General features: G+C 34.1%; 1 long non-coding RNA gene across 1 annotated transcript; it reads right to left on the reverse strand.

Annotated features, from left to right (window-relative positions):
- Window positions 1-9,803: 9,803 nt before the first annotated feature.
- Window positions 9,804-12,210, reverse strand: LOC128207147 (uncharacterized). The gene is made up of 3 exons (XR_008256658.1): window positions 11,828-12,210; window positions 11,418-11,535; window positions 9,804-10,854 (listed from the first exon to the last, which is right to left on the reverse strand). It is a non-coding gene; the product is annotated as an uncharacterized LOC128207147 (long non-coding RNA).
- Between the last annotated feature and the right edge of the window lie 5,579 nt (window positions 12,211-17,789).

Consider the following 17,789-nt stretch of genomic DNA (forward strand, 5'->3'; position numbering starts at 1 on the left):
TAAAAAAAATAATTAAGATATGCAAATGACAAATTACATGAATAGCTTTTAGTAAAGAATTCACATTCAACACATCGAATTACATATTGTCAGTGTATTTACGACTAAAGAGTAGTAAACGATCAAGGTAAACATCTAAGTGGATAGAGGAAGTTCAAACGGTACCAAATGCAGGGCTCTTTCTATCCATTTTGGGGAAAACACCTTAGACAAATTGGGAAATTTTGCGACGTAAAATTAACAGAAGCGGGAAGAAATTTGAGGCCTTTTTGTCAATTTGGGACAAATACTTGAGAAAAAAATCAAGTCGTGTAATAATTGGCATTATAGGGAATAAGGATACCCAACAAAATCATCATTATGGGCAACATTTCTCTTATATTAGTGTATATAGCCATGATTTTTCCCCCAAAGTGCTAATAAATGCATTTATAACTGTAAGTGAACAATTGTTCCGAATGAATTGTCCCCGCGCTAGGACTAAGTCTAGAAGACCGGCTTTCGTGAAAGTGATTTCATCTCATTTGGGAATTTTTTATGGAAATTGGGAATAATATACATATTTGGCATGGAGAATGGGTCAGATATTCTGACCCGTGAGATGGGCAGAAAAATGCCTTAAATGTAAACAAAAAATAGGAAAATCGGTAAAATATTTCGCAAATATCTGGACACGAAATGTCCTAAGTTTTAATATAGCTGAAAAATCATGCTAAATTTTCATTCTCATCAAACGCTCGTCGATTTAAGTTTTAGGAGCGTATACACAACGGTTTTCATCTACAGCGGTGAACAACTTTTTTATGCAAAAAACTTGACCATTTTGAGTCAGGTAAAATGCAGACTCGCATTGTTCTCTGCAAAATTGGTAAATATGCTTTTGTCCGACTTTTTGTCAACTTCATTGTAGGTTGCATCATACTATTACTGGTGATGAAAATGAAGGCATAGTTTCTCATGGGTACTGGATTAACTCCCTTCGATTTATAATCAATGGAATGTTAACAAACGCTTGCATCCATGTATGTTTTCTATCAAACTACAATGTATTTTCAATTTTCTGTATGAAGTAATACTCAAGCTAAATGGTATATGTTACTTCACTGGTCAGCAAAGTTTCAGACTTTGGATTATGCCGATTGTGTGTATATTGTCCCAAGCTGCATTAAGAATATTTTCATATTTAGAAGAAATATGAATTTGGGGTTATTACTCTAAGAACAGTATAAATGTTAAGCCGACTATAAATTGCTTCTTGAAGATTAAAATTGCAGAACAAAAGTGTATGCTCACATGTTGTATATGATAAACTAAAATTCCAAACGTGGCTATTTTCAAAATGCCCCCCCCCACTTAAAAATTATAAAAAAACGCGTTAAAAGAATGCAAATATGCAATATTTATATTAATGAATTGCAATTAAATGTATAAGTCATAGAGATGCACAATTTAGTTACATTGTTATATATTGTTGCTTTAAATCACATAGTTGTAATTATTTATCCATTACTTTGGATTATGCCGAATGTGTAAATATTGTCCCAAGCTGCATTGAGAATATTTTCATATTCATGAGAAATATGAAGATTATAATTGCAGAGCAAACGAGTATGCTCACAAGTTGTATATGATCAACTAAAATTCCAAACATGGCGATTTGAAAATCCCCCCCCCCACCACCACAAAAAACAACAACAACAAAAAACGTTGTAACAAGAGTGCAAATATGCAATATTTATATTAATGAATTGCAATTAAATGTATAAGTCATAGAGATGCACAATTTAGTTACATTGTTATATATTGTTGCTTTAAATCACATAGTTGTAATTATTTATCCGTGTCTAAAAATGTTTCGTAATGGTTATCTTTAAAACCGTCGATTTAGAACATGTAAGAGCCTTGTCATTGAAGACTTCGACTTTACAAAGTCCGTACGCAAAAGACAAAAACTAACACGTTTCAAAACTTAATATTCCATTTAATATCGACAGAGTGGGGTGGTCCATTTCAAAAGTTTTGGTGTGTTAAAGCTGAACTCTCACAGTGTGAATGTTTTGACAACTTTGATTTATTTTTTGTCTTAGAAAGAGCCAAAATTGCGAAAATCCATTGAAACCAGTTATATAAGACTGCTGACAAAAAAATTAGATCGCTGATTTTTATATTTAAGTTAAAAAATTGATGTTTATGGAATTTTCATAAACCGTTAGTAACGGTTTAAGCCATAAAACATTAATTTTCGAACGGGAATATAAAAAATATAGGATCTGATTTTTGTCAGCAACCTTTTATCATTGGTTTACAGATATGTACGCAAAAAAAATCTTTCCAAGACAAAAATAAAAAAGTTGTTAAAATGGTATAGCTAATGAGAGTGTAGCTTTAAGGAGTTGGTGAGTGAATAGAACAAAGAAATCTTTAGTCGAAGATTTGTTGAAATTCCGTTCACATTAAAACAGAAAAGTCTTTCCACAATTTGAATACACTATTGGGCAAAAATGTGGCAGATTTTTAAGCCAACAATATCAGATGGCTTCTTGATAATATATTTGCAAATAAATGAAATATTGAAAACTAGAGACTTAAGTTCACAAATACGTAAATATCTTAGTTTGTAAATTAAAATCATTCAACACGAAACAACAAAAAGGGCATTATGTTTTTAGATCTTCTGCTTTTGAATGCAAATGTAATTTGAACCGAATTCTGTTCAACTCCTCTTTCACAACCACACGCAATCCTCTTCAAACAGACTGACTTGTATGAAATTATGTATACTGAACTCGCTAGTTGTTGAAAATTAAAAATTCTAAAATAAATACGTTTTTCGTCTTTTCAAATGTTCGATCTTAGAGCTGCACTCTCACAGATTGAACAATTTGACTTTTTTATTTTTTGTCTTAGAACGAGCCAAATTATGCGACAATTCATGGAGACCATGTCAGTGATTTAAAACTGCTGACAAAAAATTAGATTGCAGATTCTCATACTTAATTTTAAAAAAGATGTTTTATTCATTTTTCTTAAACCGTTAGTAACGCTTTTAGCCATAAAACATAAATTTTCGAACGAAAATATTATGAAAATCTGTGATCTAATCTTTTGTCAGCATTATTATATCACTGGTTTGCTGATATTTACGCATAAATTAGTTCATTCCGAGACAAAAAATAAAAAAGTAGTCAAAACGGTATATCTGTGAGAGTGCAGCTTTAATCAGCCAAGAAGGTAGTTCCGATCATACTTGATATGAATTTGTTGTTGTTTTTTATATGTATATAGGCGCGTAGCTGCGTATACGCCGAGTACGCGTATGAATCCACATGATTATGGCAAAGAAATAAAATAATATTAGCCAAAGGTGCCGTATTCGTACTTGACTACATGGTCCTAAAACTGTCCATTTTCCAGTATTTAACAAGATACAAACAAACGTAGCCTACGAATTTGAGGACGGGTTATTAAATACTCATTTAAAGTGCCCAAATGTTTGTAATAACGGTATAAGACAAAGATTACACGCGACGTCAATGCGGCACCTCAGAATGAACCAGATTGCACCATGGTTTTCAAAACTTTCCGAGGAGGCATGTCCCCGGCGCCATCGCACAGTTTTGAATCCACATGGATAGAGGGATAGCTACGCCACTGGTATACCATATAATATACATAGTTGTATTAAATATTGTCTGACTATGTGCGAACGAAATTCTATTTGTAAAAGTGAAGTCGATCCTGCTAATAAACATCACGGTTTTCATTGAAGTCAATACATAGTAGGCACATTGGTATTGAAATAAACGTACTATAGTCATTTAAACATGCACTGACTTACTCCTTAATCAGTAGTTCACATTTCATACAGTCGTGTTAATTTACCGAAAAGGATAAATCGACATCGAAAACAATGGTTCTTATGAAGGATATCGTGTTTAATTTGAACGAAAGGTGTACAAAACACGGTATTTCTACCTTATGAGACGATAGTGGCTCATTGTGAACCTTTTAATGGTTTTCGGCTATGAAATACACGGTTCACGACAATCTTGTTATCAGTAATTAATATTTTCCATCAATGCATTTTTTAGTAGTTAAAGGTTTATCACTCACAACTAATGTGTATTTATGTGTGTTATAAATGTGTACGTTTTGATTTTTATTACCACTTTAAACCGTTTCATTTAATATGTGTACACCAACATTATATAAAACTCAGTATCAACTCAATCACCTCGGGCATCATCATTTATAAACAACAAGGAAGACAAACAAATCAGCTGTCAGCAAACACGATGATGGGCGTAATTATCTAATTATCCTATAACCAACGTTAAATAAACCACTTAAGTTAAAGTGCAGGTACTTTCATGTTTAGTTCATACCTTTGATTATCGTTGATAAAACAGCATCTGTCTGGTTATGAGGTCATTTTTTACGACAAAAATAAACCGGACAGGTTGTGGCCTGTCATTAATTGTATATTATACTTCGTATATACTAAGTATATCAGTATCCTGGTATCATGAGCAGTATTATCGTAGTTAATTGCTATGCATTATCGTGATTAATTAACATGAGTGTGAGTGACCAAGATATGTATTGACGCGGAGACTGAGCTCTTAAGACGAATAAAACAGTAACCGGATGTTAGTGCTGGAGTATGAAAATCTTAACAGTGATATTTAAGTAGGTCAAGTTCAAAATACCTTGAGAATTCAATCAATATTAAGATGATAGAGGCAGGTGAATCCTAGAGCAGTGATCGCTGAACTCATATTACCCTCGGGATTCAACCGCGCGATCCGCCTGAAACACATGGCCAACACAGGGTAATGATCATGCACGTTGAATGTGCATGTATAAAATTCACGGTTTATCCATACTCTTCTCGAGTACTGGATCATTCCGAGATGTTAATCTGAATTGAAGGTGGGTTGAAAACAGACTTTCGTATTTATTGGAAAGTAAGCAAGTGTAGAAAAAAATGTGGTGAATTTACTTGGATTAAGCTAAAACATTGTGTGAGTTCTGCCGAATGTCTTTCGATAAATAAGTGAACGGAATTGTGGTGCATTCATTGGATAGCACGTGCGGAGTGCGGTGCTGACTCGTGCATATGACCGTGGGAGCGATAAGCGTGACTATCAAGAACAAACATCTTTGTTATCCGGAAAAAAAGACAATATTTCGAGAAAAGTATTGAAAAAGGTAATTTCTTTAGATTTTTATATGATTCATAACAAATCCAATATCGCTAGATAACCCATTAGCTTCTGTAACCATAATATAAAACATACATCAATATAATTGTGTCTGATATCGATTACAAGGCGGCAAGTGATAATTATAAATATGATATATTAGTATACTTGTGAAACAATCACTTCACCCCTATAGAGAAATCAATTAGTTTAACAGATGGGTCCTCGTTGAAATATACAGAACAATATACAGCTGCCAATAAATACTGATGTATAGGAATGTGAAGGACAACCAGCACAATACAGGACAGCATATATGACAGGACCGGTTTATACCGTGATGCTCGCAGTACATTCTAGTACAGGGCAGCATCCGACCTTACACTACAGTACAGTACAGTACAGTATATGACAGGACCGGTGTATACCGTGCTGATGGCAGTACATTCTAGTACGGGGCAGCATGTGACCTTACACTACAGTACGTTACAGTACAGTATATGACAGGACCGGTTTATACCGTGATGATGGCAGTACATTCTAGTACAGGGCAGCATGTGACCTTACACTACAGTACAATACAGGACAGTATACGACAGGACCGGTTTATACCGTGATGATGGCAGTACATTCTAGTACAGGGCAGCATGTGACCTTACACTACAGTACAATACAGTACAGTATATGACAGAACGGTGTATACCGTGCTACTGGCAGTACATTCTAGTACAGGGCAGCATGTGACCTTGCACTACAGTACCATACAGTACAGTATATGACAGGACCGGTGTATACCGTGATGATGGCAGTACATTCTAGTACGGGACAGCATGTGACCTTACACTACAGTAAAATACAGTACAGTATATGACAGGACCGGTTTATACCGTGCTACTGGCAGTACTTTCTAGTACAGGGCAGCATGTGACCTTGCACTACAGTACCATACCATACAGTACAGTATATGACAGGACCGGCGTATACCGTGCTGATGGCAGTACATTCTGGTACAGGGCAGCATGTGACCTTACACTACAGTACAATACAGGACAGTATACGACAGGACCGGTGTATACCGTGATGATGGCAGTACATTCTAGTACCGGGCAGTATATGACCTTACACTACAGTACAGTGCAGTACAGTATATGACAGGACCGGTGTATACCGTGCTGATGGCAGTACATTCTAGTACCGGGCAGCATGTGACCTTACACTACAGTACAGTGCAGTGCAGCAAAGTGATAGCACATGAAGTCACTCTACAGATCATGACATCATATGACCCTAGACCACACATGGCCCCACACTGCAGTACAGTACGGTAAAATAAAGAACATGACAGTACCCAACAGTACAGAACGATCTATGACACTAGACTGAATAACGTATCACTAGGAACGGTAATTATCACTGTCAACAGCCATTATCATCGTGAGCGTATCATTAGGAACGGTAATTATCACTGTGAACAGCTATTATCACTGTGAACTTATCACTATGAACGGTAATTATCACTGTGAACTTATCACTATGAACGGTGATTATCACCGTGAACGTATCACTAGGAACGGTAATTATCACTGTGAACAGCCATTATCACTGTGAACGTATCACTAGGAACGGGAATTATCACTGTGAATGTATCACTAGGAACGGTAATTATCACTGTGAACGTATCACTAGGAACGGTAATTATCACTGTGAACAGCCATTATCACTGTGAACGTATCACTAGGAACGGTAATTATCACTGTGAACGTTTCATTAGGAACGGTAATTTTTCACTGTGAACAGCCATTATCACTGTGAACGTATCACTTAGAACGGTAATTATTACTGTGAACAGCCATTATCACTGGGAACAACCGTTATCACTGTGAACGTATCATTTTGAACGTTAATTATCAATGTGAAAAACGATTATCACTATGAGCGTATCACTATCAATGGTAATTATCACTGTTAACAGCCATTATCACTGTGAACGTATCACTTTGAACGGTAGTTATGAATGTGAACAGCAATTATCACTGTGAACTTATCACTAGGAACGGTAATTATCACTGTGAACGTATCACTATGAACGTTAATTATCACTGTGAACAGTCATTATCACTGTATACTGCCATTATTACTGTGAAGGTATCATTTTGAACGGTAATTATCACTGTGAACAGGCATTATCACTGTGAACTTATCACTAGGAACGGTAATTATCACTGAAAACGTATCACTAGGAACGTTAATTATCACTGTGAACAGCCATTATCACTGTGAACGTATCATTTTGAACGGTAATTATCACTGTGAACAGTCATTATCAGTGTGAACATAATCATTATCACTGTGAATGTTATCATTATCACTGTGAGCATTATCAGTGCATACAGTCATTATCACTGAGAACCTTATCACTGTGTACAGGCATTATCGCTTTGAACCGTAAGTAGTTAGAAATTGATGGGAGTAGGATTCCCCAGGGGAAGTTTTACTCATAGAAATTGATGGGAGTAGGATTCCCCAGGGGAAGTTTTGCTCTTCAACGAAAATTGTGTCCTTGGAAGCGGGAAGACTCGTATTGTATACTGTGATGGTCCTTTACGATATAAGTAAAAGAATTGACAATAATGCCAGTGTGTATAAGTAAACGTGAATGAAAATTGTTGTAGAACGATATTGTTCTTTATAGTATAAGGGAAACAACTGCTATACTACACGTCGTGGAAATACGGAGAAGCGTTATTCTTCTTAATCACCGTTGCTGGGTTGCGTTAATACTCTAAATTAGTACTTGCTGTCGCTAATTCCAGATCGTTTCTTTATATTTAAAAGCGAGGATTATAAAGACCCTTTGTATAGCTAAATGCTCTTTCAATGTTTGATTTTAAGCTTGTACCTCGCAAGTAATTTTAATGTTAGCACTAAATAAGTTAATTTCATCTTGAAAACAAGGTACAGTCATGTACGGACTTTATCTAGGACAACGCAAAAATAATATGTTGTGAGAATAGCTATACAGGTAAACACAGGTACATACCATAAACTAACACAGTATTAAAATTAAATCTAAGACAAATATCGTGAACGCTTTGAAAACCCTTTAAACGGTGTGTATTGTGCAATAGGACACAACGAAAAGTTATCGGATTATGGTGAGGGTTATTGGTCACATTTTTACAGTCTGTACATGCAGATTTGTATGAATTACTAATTACTCTCACCAGTAAACATCGGCTTAAGACGCCTTACATAGCACGATGATATGTATAATTGAGGTAAGTCGTTGTTATTTTGGTTTTAAAAGTCATTGCTAAAATGTTTGATGAAAGTGCTAGCGCATTAAAATAATGCGGCTAAAGTTGTAGTTTGTATCACCCATCAATACTGACATTGGGAAGCAACTTCTCTATATATTTATGCTTTGTTTTAAATAGTTAGTTCTCTTTTAAACAGCTGGATCCATTGAGCTATTTAGTTGCAAGATAAGCTTCAGTTTTTATAAAGGAGGAATTTGTAATAGTAACACATATATTTGTAAGTACGCATTCCTGAAGGGCGGTGTTTATAACTTTAAAATTACCTTTTTTTGTAAATTATGTAAATGATGTAAACTTATATAATTAACTTCTTTTGAATTGCTTTGAAGAAAATGATATAACTCTTGAGATATTTCCGCCCTGTATTCAAAAATAAATTGGTATCCTACACATTTAATTAAAAAAAGTATCCAACCCTAAAATTAAATAAAAAAAAATGATGTAAAAATTGAGTGTCAACTGTTAAAATATTAACTAAAAGCTGTCGAGGGAAGCATTATCAGTGGGTTTCATTTTTATGATTTAACTTTCACATTGAAATCATTCTCAAAGCTGATTGGAATAAAATCATAAAAATATATATATAAAAATGATACAACAATTGTGTTTTATGTAGTAAATGCCTGCCTATGCCAGGATTGGGAAGTTTTATAGAACAACAGGTATTTTGTTTTGCATTTTATGTATTGCATTAACCTATTGTTTAAAACACTCTTATTGAAATCACTTTTTGTTTGCATCACCTTTTTAAACTAGCGATGTTTGCAAGATTATGTTGTTTTTTGTTTGTTTTCAGAACCACATCTTGAAAGCAGAAGACTTTGTTGATCCAAAATAATAATTGCCAGATAAGTTGATTTTTTTTCTTCATTTTTTTAATTGTGTTTTGTTTTTCATATTTTGAGTTCATATGAAGACATAATGGGCTACATATTTTATAACATTCTGTTAAAAAACCAGTACCATGTTGACACATTATTTAATGATAAAAAGTCACTTTAATTACAGAGTCAGCCAAGAGTCAGTCCTGATTTTGGTTGTAATGTCAAGTTATCAATTTAAGTTTCAGGAACCTTTGTCAACGTATATGGAGCTTACATAAAAACGTTAACATTAGCATAATGCTAAGACTACCCTGTCTCCTAGTCCTATAATTGTTGAACTGTTTTGTTTGTTTATCTTAATAAACTGCAACCATATTTAGAATGAGTGTTTTTGGGTTTTAGCAAATGGAAATTAAACAGCAGCTGGATGAGTTGCAAACAACAACAAACAATGGTATGTTTTATTATGAATTTTATTTTTTAAAATATTAACAACCATGAAACTTTGTCAAACATATGAAATAGTCACACAACTTTGTAACAACAAATATAAACAAACTTTATAATGAATAGTTAATTAAAATACAAAACAACCATATAACATAATATGGAATGAAATATTTATGATGAAATACATTTTCTTTGTTTGCTCTGTTTGTTGTTGTTACTAGTTCATGTGTTCATATTGTCAAATGTGTGGCTATGCCCCTATGCCACTTAACGGGGTATATGTTAAATGTTTGGCCTCTGATCAAGTCTCTATACTTTTTATTGTATTATCAATGACATATTTACTAAAGAACAAATACACATACTGCTTTTAACAAATATAAAAAAAACAAGAAGCTTACAATTTTTGCAATCAAATACATGAAACTAGGGAACTATAGACTGCCAACAAACGCAATATGATATACAATATGACTACTACAGGTAAATGGAATTGTATACATTATTTTAAAAAAAAACTGACCTTTAGATACACCCATTTTTTTATAAGCCATTCAATGCTTTAATAAGTATTAGGTAATTAACTGATTGTTCTGTCTTCTGTATTGTAAATACATAAATTTTCAGTAGGAACAACATACAACAGTATATAAAACATTTAAAGATCCTTTCTTTTACAGGTTAGTCAACCATATGTCCTCCAGGAAAACAATGTTTACCTATCTGATGAAGGATGAGCCATAACATGTGAGCTAGGAACCAAAGCTGACCACAGTCTACAAAAGCGAGCCTTACCCAGATGCATAAACAAACTTTACAGTTTTCTAATTATTGTCAAACAAAACTGAACACAGAATGTGTTTATTTTAAACCATCCATGCAGTATCACAATCAGTCCTTATTGTCAACCATCCTGGACCACAGTGCCACATCAAAGCAGCAACCTCCAACTTTTGTCTGGTTTAATGCAATTATGTTCCATTTGTGCAGCATTATGAGATTTTAAAGTATGATGATTATGGCAGCTACCCCCTCCAGCGAGTTGATGAGACTGAGCTGAAATGATAAAGAGGGATAATGTAACAAGGCAAGGAAAACATAGCATGTATTACATGTAATAAGCCATGCATAATAATAAATTTATAAGCTATTTTTACACATATTTAGGAATTTCTTGGATATAATTTATTACATTTTAACTCTAGATAAACAAACAGCAGCAGCACTTTCATGGGAATACTAGACTTTTCTTAGTTTATCTTTAAATATGTCTAGCTTACAAAACTTTATAAAAAAAAAAACTCAGCTTATATGGTGGGTTATACATGTATGGGTTCTGTGGTTGTTTGATATACATCATTTGGAATATACATTTTGAAATAACAGATTGGACAGTGGTGTTTGTGGAGTTTGATGTGTTGGACTATCTCTTATTATTATACAAGTATGCTCTAATCTTCTAGCAGAAGAAAGATTTGTTTTTGTTAATATATACACCTTGGTTTCCATCAAAATTTTCTTAGTTGTTTTAGTGCAACTGAATGGTTTCATTAAATGATACAGAATGCAATAATAGTTAATTATAATGCTCAAAGTTAAAATGCCCATCAAAAACTTACGTGTTGTGTTTTATGCTGACCTGGGGAGATTTTATGCATAAACTCCATGATCAAAGCACTAAGTTTTATGCTAGTCTTGACCGAAGGTGTGCTGACTGTCTTTGTAGTTTCTCTAACCCTGGATAGGTTCAAAAGCATGGTGAATGTCATGAACATGTCTGCAAAAATGTACTTGTTATTATAAAACAAATTTTTACGTTTTAAAAGAAACATCTATAAACTATTTACATTTTGTATGGTTGTATACAACAACGGAACTATTATTGTAAATACCACCATTTATATAATTTGTTGTAAGCCGATCAACAACTACTCTATATAGAAAACAGCATTTAAGATTAATAGAACATAAAAATTGTAATTGAACAATTGAAAAGTGTTTATGGTACAACTAGTAAATGGCAAATTACTTTTGCAGCACATTTTAACAGAATTGTCTGTTGTTGACATCACAAACAGTGGACGGAACCTCCATCAGTCGACGTTTAGGGGGGTTGGGTTTCTATCTCGTCAATTTAGTTGAGTCTTGAAATGTTCATGTATGTGATTACTCTGAAACTGTCTCTTTACATCTCAATATTGACTATTTTTAATGTCCTCATATAGTTCAATTCACCTATCACTGAGTTTTGGTCGTGATGACACAACTCTTTTTTATATGTACAGACACTACCTTTGTTCTTTTATGAAAGCAGCAAAACAATGAAACAAAAATTAAGAATATTTATTTTGTGCAAAAACCCGGAAACAAAGTCCTTCCAGAACGGTATATGGTTGTCGTAAACGGGTAATGCTATTTCCCGTTCAGATCGATTTTAAGGTTACACACAACTAATTGGCGTTTTCTATACGCGTTTGTTTTTACCTAGACAGGGTTGTCCTTCCTTTCTTATTAAAATTGAACAGAGGATTGAAATGTATGTAATTGTCTTCCAACAAAATGATATTCCTCTGTTCTGTTAACACAACGTCCCCCTTGAGTAAGAATATCAAATCTACCAGTATTTAATAGTATATGGACGTGACTTGATTGAAAAGCTGTGTCGGTCTTATAATTTGTAATCCATTTAATCTATGAAACCAAAAATTCCAATTGTTTTTAGCTAATCTAGATTCTGTTTGCGGTAAAAATGTTGAAGGAAAAAATCCGGGTAATGCTCTGATTTCGGGTATAGCTGGTTCCGAGAATAAAATGATGGTTTCAGTAGACGCTGGTTGAAATGACGCACATTCATTTTACTTAATTTTAAAATAAGAGCTCTACAAAATGGACATTTACTTATATGTTTAAAGCAGTCTTGTCATACTAAAGATTTGCAATTGCACGTATTTTTAAAATAAATCTCTTTGTCATCATTACAAATGTCAAATTCTTCCATCCAAAGTTTTTGAAACATATCTGTTGTTGTACAAAATGGACAATTGTCTAGCCTTTCAAAACAGTTTTTACACACTACAGATGTACATTGACATACGTTTCTAAAGTAAATTTCAGCCTCTTCATAGCATACCCCGCATTCTTCCATCCAAAGTTCTTGAAACATAACTGTTGGTATAAACATAAAGTTGTTATAACGTAAAGTTCGCAAAGTTTGTTTTATATAAACTAAATAACGTGTATGGTGCTTTTTAAAAGTTGTATATAGGTGAATAGTTAGGCGTTTACATATTCTAGCAGAGTACATTTCTTTCAGTTTAACATTTTTTGTTCATCATCCATTTTACGTTTTAATTAAAATAACTGTGTAATAACATCCTATTAAATGGAGTGTTTAGATGATACATATTTTGCTGTACAAAATAAAATGTAATAACAGCTCATTTGCATATATATTACCACATATTTTTACTCTTTATTTGCATATAGATTATAACCGTGTATTTAACACTTCATTTACATATAGGGTATAACCGTTTACAGTTAATCATCTCGTTAAAATGCTATCAATTGAATAGAAGTCCCACCAAGTTGTACTATTGAAATTGTATGTCTTGAAAAGAACTAATTTAAAAAACGAGGAGACGCCTGTAATCTTTATTACATTTATATATATATATGAACCTCTATAGCCAACAACCTCATCAAAATGTCATCAACCCAATGACACCTGTCGAGATGTTAAATTGAATTTTCGTGTCTTGAAAAGAACTAATTTCTATAAAAGAGGAGACGCCTTCAATTCAAAATATTTATGTATGAAAAATAACATCTTAAATAGAATCCATTACCTGTTTCAAAGGAGTCATTGAAGACTTTATTTGCATTTAAATTAAAAACGTGAGCAACATCAGACCCACCTCTTAAGCCAACGTATATAAGTCCAGCGCAATTTACAGCATTTTCAAATCGCTTTCGACAACTGTTTGAACTAAAGCTTTTCCATAACTTTTCGAAAAACTTATAACAAAGTAACACTTGTAAAGATTTATTTTCTTAAGAACATGGACAAACCGATTAGAAAACAGTTTGGTTTTAATAAGAATGTAACGGTTAAGAAAAATGGAGAATACTTAAATGTATATGTGAATCATACTGTCTATGAAAACGGCGAACTGGTAAAGGAGAAATCCAGATCCGTATGGTTGACGTGGAAGGAAACTATACAGCTGAAAGAAGCGATCCAAGCTATAGAAGAAGAAGTGTTGATGATCGAAGTAAGTTTGCTTTCATTAATTTTAAAGTAAATAACTGTAGAACTAGTTTGTTCTTTGATATGTATTGGTATTTCATTATTTGTAGTTGACTATTTTATAGAAATAAATTTATTTTAGAAGCTGTAGACTATATGTTTATAGGCATTAACATTGTTTGCTTTTATTATAAAATTTATTTCACACCTAAATTTTGTTAAATAGGTTTGATTTTATGATCTCATCAACGGTAAAGTATTAATTAACCAACCATTTTTAATTTTTTTAGGGGTTCTCTAGCGATACAACTGGGGATGCTAAAGGAGTTACACACGTCGCTGTTCAAAAAACAGATACGACTAGTGCTGCGTCCGCTGCTGCTGCTCAAAAAACAGATACGGCTAAGACAAGCGTAAAACGTCATTATCCCTATTAGATGCAACAACTTTAGACTGTAAATGATAGATGATTGACGAGAGACCAACGCGCTAAACTATATTAACTTTAATAGAAAATGGATCAGTGTATATGTAACAGTGAAAGAATATCTGTTTTGAGACGTTCTGCATATATTTCAACAGCTAGAAAAGCTGTAAAACTGTGTCGTTGTATTTCGTGTCGAAAATACTATATCGCTATTCTTACATGTATTGAACTTATCGATGATCAAGGACTTGTTGATGCGGTTATATATTTACCTATAAGAAATGCCCAGCATGGCCGTTCAGTTTTCAGAGAAATAATTAGCGCTCCTATAAACCCTTAAACTTTTACAACAATATTTAGAAAACAAAACAAAAACGCCATCCTTATTTTTGCCAGCAGTAATATCCTTTTACGTAGATGATGACACGAGATGTTGTGTCATATGTATGAAGAGACAAACTACCTATTTAGTAGAAGAACGTTTGTCTGATAGAGTAACTGTAAGTAGGAAATGTATAGTTTGTGGTAGTAATTTACACGATTCTTTTGCTTTGTTATGAGATGCTTTATTGATATTGCTGACATTTTGTGAGCCAATGAGAAAACAACGACTCTCGTTCCTGGGAGGAGCTATGCGTGATAGTAAATTGAGAGGAGCTTAGCGTTGAATAAAATGAAGGTGTTCTCTAAAGAGTATTCAAAGTTGCGAACGCCAAGATGAAAGTCAGAAAGAGCGGTGTTAAGAATATATATTGTTCCACGTGTAAGAAATGGATCACGGATTGTTTCGTTGGTCGTCATGTGCAAAGTAAGACACATTTTATGAAGAATCAGAATCATGAGTTGCATCCGCGGAAACCAAAACTAAAATCGGCAATGGACAGTGGATCGATCAGTTCTACACATGTAATGAAAAATGTAAAGACAAAGTGTCTGACAAGCAACAGGAAGCTACACATTGCACGGTACAAGGTGATGCAGTAACGCATTATACAATACAAGGTGAAAAGGTAATGACATGGGGATCTGAAGCGTTTCAAGAACTTCCGCAGAATGTGCTTGGTCTTTCCGGACTTGATGATACGTGGGACTTTGAAAGCACATTAATGAACGACGAACATGCCACTGAAAATGGTATCACCACCGACAATGGTATCAATGGAGTTGACGTTCAGCCACGATCAGTACAATATACGACACCACAATGGTTTGAATCCATGGACAGAGTTTTCATCTGAAGTGTTAAGTGGTGCGTGTCCAGACGGTTCAGTCGCATCCACAGAGTTCCCAATTGACGTGTTAAGTGGCGTGTTTCCAGAGCGCGTATGTGACGATCCTCATCACAATCAAATATCGTACTTCAAATGTCACCTGTGTAATCCAACCACCTATAAAGACTACGAAAGCTGGTAAAAACTTTGAGTAATTCGATTTCATATACCAAGATGAATTCTAGTGAAACTGTACTTTTTGGGAACAGGTTAAAACGAAATAGTTATGCGAAGTATGAGGATCGTTTATCTTCCTATCAAACATGGCCTCAGCAGATGAATCAAGATAAATACGCTCTAGCTAAATCGGGATTTATTTATTCGAAAGAAGGAGATATTGTAGAATGTTTCGCGTGCGGCGTTAAAGTGAGCCAGTGGGCAGTCAATGACATTCCCGATCTTGAACACAAGAAATGGTCGCCCGAGTGTGCGTATATAAAGCTGACTTGTTCTAGAGACACATACGACGTTGCAGCATTTGCGAGTGTGAATTTTGATTTTTAAAATTTTAAAAATTAGTAAAGAAATATGGAGCTCAGTCAAGTGTCATTACTAGAATCGTATTTTGACTTTTTCTATGCTAAAGAAATTAGCAAAAATATGTACCTTGTTTTCAGAAAGAAGTGTTTCGGCTGTCAAAATGCTTGTTTATCGCAAAGTGATCATACGTGTTTAACTTAACGGATAAACAGCAGCTAGAGTTATATTTCGATGACATTCTCGCTGAAGTGGATGAATCCGATATTGTATTGAAATGGAACGAAGCAACATCTCTTCTCGACGTGTCTGTTCAAGTGTTGAACATGTTCAAATTAAAGTGTATTGTAACGATTGGCGCGAAACTGATATGAAAAGTGAGCAGTGGAAATCTAAAATGATACAAATGACTGTTCAATTGCTCATGTTAAATCACAGATTCGGTTAACTTTGCAAACTAACCAAAAAAAATAATAAATGTTGCATACTAACTGGCATTTGCAAAGGTTGATAAATGATGTTATATCTTGTTGTATGTGTACGTTCTTTGATGCTTATATGTGCTCGTTGTTTGATGATTTTACTGTATGTGTCTTGATCATTTATATGAACTATGAATGCTATGTATATATCTATATTTTCATTGGTGTTAGGAAAAAATATAATCAATAAAAGAGTATATAGAACATCTGAGTCTGTTTTTGAATTGGAAAAAACTTTTTGAAAAAAAGTATAAATTAGCCCGTTGAATGTGGTTTGGTTTCATTTGGATATCTCGTTAGACATGGAGAGTACGGTTAAGCTAGAAGCGAACTCTACGGCTCAAGTAATAGGTTAGTCGTGTATGCGGGTTATTACATTATGACATTTATTAAATTAAAGAAGTTATGAATCGATTTACTTTTCATTTTTTAAAAGTATATGATCTAGATTTCATTGAAGTAGGCACTAGATTTCGATGGAAGGCTTCCAATAAAGCTTTTAGCTAAGCTTTTATGACTTAATTTTTTAGGTCCGAGCAATGTGGGAAAGAGTACTTTCGTGTATCAACTCTTAAAACATACTGACGGAGCTTTTACTAAACCGATAAAAGCCATTTACTATTGCTATAGTGTTTATCAACCTTTGTTTGCGGACATGAAAAAGGCTATACCGCACATGACCTTTTACGAGGGTCTACCCACAAAGACTGAACTTGAAACCTGGCACATGAATGAACCGAGAGAAAAGATCTTGGTGATTGACGACTTGATGATTGAAAGCGCGAAATCTAAAGCCGTCGTAGACATCTATTGCAAATATGCGCATCATTTCAAGTTCTTTTGCTTTCTCATTTGCCAAAATGCGTTTTGTCCTGGACGCGAATTTCGTACCATTAGTCTAAACACGCACTATTTCTTTTTATTTAAAAACAATCGAGATGAATTACAAATACAGACGCTAGGTCGACAAATCTTTCCCGGTCAGATCAAATACTTTATGGATGCGTACAAGAAAGCCACTGCCGAGAAATACAGGTATCTTCTGGTCGATCTTTCTCCGCATTCCGACTCATTATATAAACTTC

The sequence above is a fragment of the Mya arenaria genome, chromosome 11, assembly GCF_026914265.1.
Source record: "Mya arenaria isolate MELC-2E11 chromosome 11, ASM2691426v1".
In the NCBI taxonomy this organism is placed as follows: domain Eukaryota; kingdom Metazoa; phylum Mollusca; class Bivalvia; order Myida; family Myidae; genus Mya; species Mya arenaria.